Consider the following 5,412-nt stretch of genomic DNA (forward strand, 5'->3'; position numbering starts at 1 on the left):
TGGACCCGGTTTTCAATGTTGTAGATGTTGCATGATAACAAAACAGGTATGTGTTAGAGTTATGGAAAAATGTTGCTAATATGTTTAAAGGGATAGGAAAGTACGTATATGTATACCGTCAGCAATGTGTACTACTCTTTCAGGTTCTACTATATTGTATTAGGAAACAATTTGTTTGTGATCGCTACATGTTATGCAGTCTGCAATGTTACGCTGTATCCACACATTGAAAGGGAAAATGGTGGTTACAAAAAAAAAAAAAATTTAAACGCAGAGTCAACGCATAACGATTGTTATATTTACCATTCTTCTAGAATTAACTCTTCGCCTGGCTGCAACTGGTCGCTCCAGAAATGCAAGGCATTTTCATCCACGCTTGACCCAACCGCTGAATCCAGTATGACACATATCTCCTCCAGGATGCGCTCATAGGAATCGCCACTGCTTTCTTCAAATAATTGGTCGGGAGGTAGGTTCATTTCTTCGGGTTCCCATTCCAATGCATTTTCAGCTGAAAGGCTTGGTACATAATCATAGTACTTTTGTTCTTGTACAATGTGGGTTTCAGGAATGGAGGCTGCAGATATTGCAGCACGTATCGATTCAAACGGATCAGTAGTAGCGGATACATTGCTATTGCCATTAGGAATAAATATGCCTTTCACGACAATATAAGTGCCGTCTTTCAGGAGAAATTGTTTTTCCGGGGCAATCTTCCAGAAACCATAGGTGTGTTGTAGCTTATCCTGGTCACGTTCAAAAAAGTCATTACTTGATAAAGTGAATCTTATTGAGGAATTAAAATTCCGTGCATGCTTACGGTCTTGGTAATAAGGATATTTTGCTCGAATGAAATCATCGATTTGGCGTGTGCTTGCTTTCTGTCCGCGACTGTTCAAGATGGCTTCACAGATCATGTACTTATACCCTAAAAGGGGATTAATATTGTTAACGAATTCATCAGCCATGTCTGAGTAGCACAAAAGCTGTGTGCAGGTCTGTGTTATTTGCTCATCAAAATGAATGTGCTGAATGGCTAACAAACTCCTGTTTTTCCTTGTCAAGGTCAACAAAACTAACTACTTTGACTCCTTATTTCAAACGCCAATTGGATTTGTTTGTCTAATTGGGTTAACAGTTGTGGTTTGTGATATGGGACTGTGGGAGAAACATTTCTCCTTCTTTTATCTCGTTTGTGAAAAACATCCCTAGAATTTGAATGCGTTCACATAGTGTTTTTTTGAAAACTAACAAAGACCACTGTGTGAAAATATTTCTTAGCCAGGCATATCAGTACAAACACACACCTGCAAAAAGAAATGTTTTTTCCCCGCTTACATTTCTGTGTGTATGTGAAAGTCTGGTTAACTCCCTGTCTGCATGAGTTTAAATACGTGTGTATATATATATATCTAAATATATCTCTCTTATAAAAATATATATATTTATATATTATATTTTATTTATTTTAATATTGCAGGAGTACACACAACATTGATGGCAGTAAGTATACCTTGTATGAAACCTATTTAAATGGTGAGAAACATGATTGAATGAAGTAATAAACATTTGTTTAAGCACAATACTGTTAGAGTCTCATACTTAGGATATTTCTCAAACATTATGCCTGTATTATTAAAATAGTGTGCTTTCACAAGGAAGCATGAAGTGTATTAGTTTGTAAAATACATGTATACCAGTTTATATAGTACTATATATATATATATATATATATATATATATATACACACACACACCACACACACACACACACACACACACACACACACACACACACACACACACACACACACACACACACACACACACACACACACACTCAGTGTGTGTGTATATATATTTTTATACATTCTGAGATGTTATTGAAACAAGAACACACAAATGATTAAAGGACAAAATTAGAATGCCCAAGCAAGGCAAAGGTAAGTAATAATTTACACATAATCCTGCTGTACACGTACAAGAAAGATGTTTGCAGTTACTTAGGTGTTTTTATAAATGCATGTGACTAATATGCATATGCAATTCTTACATCAATTAACACACCCAAATGCAATGTTTTGCTGCAAAGTCAATGGCAGCTTCTCTAAACTTTGCAACTGGTTCCAGGTGGACCATTACTGAACAGACGATTAATACATAAATATTTATAACACTATTCATTAATTGAGTGTTAACATTTCCAAAACTTCACGTGTACAAGAACATACTTGAAAGTTTGGAAACAACACAGTCTTCAGCATACATACAATAGTAATTAGATAATGTGAAGTCAACAAAACAAGGCCAAAGACATATTTTCTGAATTATAACATTTATTTTTTTTGTTCCTTTTGCGAGCGAGTAACAGGCCTGCTTGTTGTCTCTTGAATTTTCCTTTTTCTTTTGCCACCAACTTTAGGCACAGCAGAGCCACTTTGAGTGGCCTCTGGCACTTCACGGGCAGGGCTTGTGGGCAGTGACTCACCTACAGGGCTTTTGGGCAGTGACTGTTCACCTACAGGGCTTGTGGCCAGTGATTCACCTACAGGGCTTTTGGGCAGTGATTCACCTACAGGGCTTTTGGGCAGTGATTCACCTACAGGGCTTTTGGGTAGTGACTGTGAGCAAGTTGGTAGACACTGCACAAGTGATGGTTGGTCTGTTTCATGTGTGTCTTTTGTTGTTTTTGACAAAAAACTGGTCAGTAGTAACTGCTTGTATTTTGTTTTTGTGGGCTCCTTTGTAGGTGTCAGCTGCTGATTTTGTACAGATGGCAGTGGTAGTATGTCGTCAGGAACCTGCACAGCAATCTCTGCTACTTGACCGGTAACATTTGGGCCTGGTGAATGAATATCAGATGAATGTGGTGAAAACTGACCTGCATGAACAGATCCTGGCTGGGAGGTGTTGAATTGTGGTACATTAGTCATTCTCCAGTAATTAGCTTGTGTTTGCTGAACAACTAATGCTTCGAATGAGGTGTTGATTTTTTGCAACTGTTTCGGCACTTCAATGAAGACTCTGTGGAGATGTGCCAATTGTGAAACTGTTTCTTCCTGCAGTGCAATCATCCTTTCCAGCACTGTCATGAAGTCAGAATGGCGACGATTTTCTGCTTCCACAATTTTTCCCTCAGAAGCTACAATTGCATCGTATGTCGTATTTGCTGGACGATTTGCCGGTAAAACAGTTTCAATTGGAACGTCTTCATGGTCACTTGCTTCTATTTGTGTGTGTATGGCGGTGGCGTCATCATCATCATCATCATAATCCTCTTCATCATGTTCTACAAATAAATGTACAAATTATTAAATGTCATGTTAATCTCTGCTGTGTTACTATGTAATTGTACTGTGTCATAAGTAACAACTAACATGTTTCCATACGTTTTATAACCTCACATTAAAAACTACCTTGACTTAAGAATAATGTTTGGACTCAGTATGAAATATGAGTGAATGAAAACTTGCTGTAAACTCAAAACTCCTACATGATAGTTAACATCACTAACACAATACAAGTTGCCTTACACTTCATTTTCACTGACACTAAGTAATCCTATTTAAAGAAGATGTGCAAAACAAATAATGAACATGACAACATAACATATAGAAGAGCACATATTATATGGCCACCAACTGATACACTCACCTTCTAGGTGTGTTGAGCTGGCTGACCCAGGTGAAGACACTTGTTCAGTCTCAGGTGACACATGTCCTTCAGGGGCAACTATATATAACAATAACATAAGTTTTACATTTACATGTGTAAATATTGAACAAACAGTTATTGTATGTTCTGTATTTATGAGTATCTAACAGCATCATTTCCTTAACCCAAAATGTGTGTGTGAAAGTGAACATAAATAGTTGTAATAACAATGTACATGCCTGTGTACTTGGAAGTTTTGAGTTCCCTAACATACAACATACTATGGTTCTGCAGTAATGCGTGAGGAAAAATACATTAAATTTGTACATAAAAATCATATGTTGTGTAGTGATATCAGTATCATAATGTACATAACTATCATGAGATGACCATTCACAATGGTTATCATGAAGGTGGTCATATTGCAAAAAGTGTTGTTTTTGGTAGAGGATATGTGTGGTACATTAATATAAGATGTGGCACACATGAATGTGGCTGTGACTAAACAAGACAAGACATGCAGTGTGTGATAATGTGTCGTTGATAGTAGTTCAACTATAGATATGAGTGAACTAATGTGTGACGTACGGTTTGATAAGTAATGAGTTGTTGGGGCATTTAGTAGCTAAAGTGAAGCTTTCAAATGAGTGTGATTAACTTCAGTTGTGCTAGTGAGGTTGTAAGAACGGTTTTCCCTTCCCCAAAAAGCCTAATGAGCCTCACCTTTCAATTACTTGAAACAGGTGAAAATGGTGTGAACTAAGTTGCCCCTAAAATGAGGCTGTAATTAGTGTGTGTGCTGAACCCCACCCCCTCTGTTGAAGTGTATGCTGTGATGAGATATTAATTGCAGCTGCTTTAACACAATGGTAGATGAGCTAAATAGTCGTGTGCAGTTTTGAAGTTATGAAAACAATGACATAAAATATGATACGTGTGCCTCATTATGCTGTCTGTATATGACTTAAAGCAAAAATGGACCTTTTCATAAACAACTATAGATGTGTTAGTGCAAGTGATGTTTGTAGGCCGTTGCATGCAATATATTTGATGCATGCTTAAAATAGGCAGTAATGTCATGTTTGTCGGAGTAAAATAAATAAATACACAATAATATTCTACATATTTCTGTTCTGTACCTGTAGCTAGTAATAATTTCTGATTAACATGTGTTACACATGTGTACTACCCTGTTGTTCCCCATCTTCGCCCACCATCAATTGCTTCCACTGCAGCAATGCATTTTGGGAATTCACATGTAAATGAGCACGCAATGGCACGTGCTATATTAGTTACTGCTTTTAGTAGGACTACAACATATATGTCTATTTAGATATATATATATATACAGAATCAGACATATACATATATAGATGCAGGTATGCTTATATTGTGAAAACAGTATAAAAAGCAGTGTAACTATGCAAAATAACTGTAAGCAACGACACGCCTAGTACAGTAATATTTCTCACCTGGTGGAAATTGTGAGGGGTAAATTCCTATATCACGGTCACCAGGTAAGCCTTCCACGACGACGGGAAGTAATTTTGCCCGAAGCAGCTCCTCCAATGGACTTAATATGAGACGTTGTGGTGTGGGCCCACCTCCAGTGCCAGTAGCATGCACGCGTTGGTGTTGTATTTTCTTTTTCAATTTGGACCTAATATCATCAAATCTCTTGTGACAATTCCGCTTGTCCCTCACATGATTCCCACACGCATTGACACCAATGACTATTGTGTCCCACATTTCTTTTCT

At 37.4% G+C, this 5,412-nt stretch overlaps 1 long non-coding RNA gene across 1 annotated transcript; it reads left to right on the forward strand.

Moving 5' to 3' along the window:
- The first annotated feature begins 319 nt into the window (after window positions 1-319).
- LOC142488621 (uncharacterized) lies at window positions 320-3,119 on the forward strand. Its single transcript, XR_012799538.1, has 3 exons — window positions 320-469; window positions 1,481-1,503; window positions 2,750-3,119. It is a non-coding gene; the product is annotated as an uncharacterized LOC142488621 (long non-coding RNA).
- The last annotated feature ends 2,293 nt before the right edge of the window (window positions 3,120-5,412 follow it).

Source organism: Ascaphus truei, chromosome 2, assembly GCF_040206685.1.
Source record: "Ascaphus truei isolate aAscTru1 chromosome 2, aAscTru1.hap1, whole genome shotgun sequence".
NCBI lineage: Eukaryota > Metazoa > Chordata > Amphibia > Anura > Ascaphidae > Ascaphus > Ascaphus truei.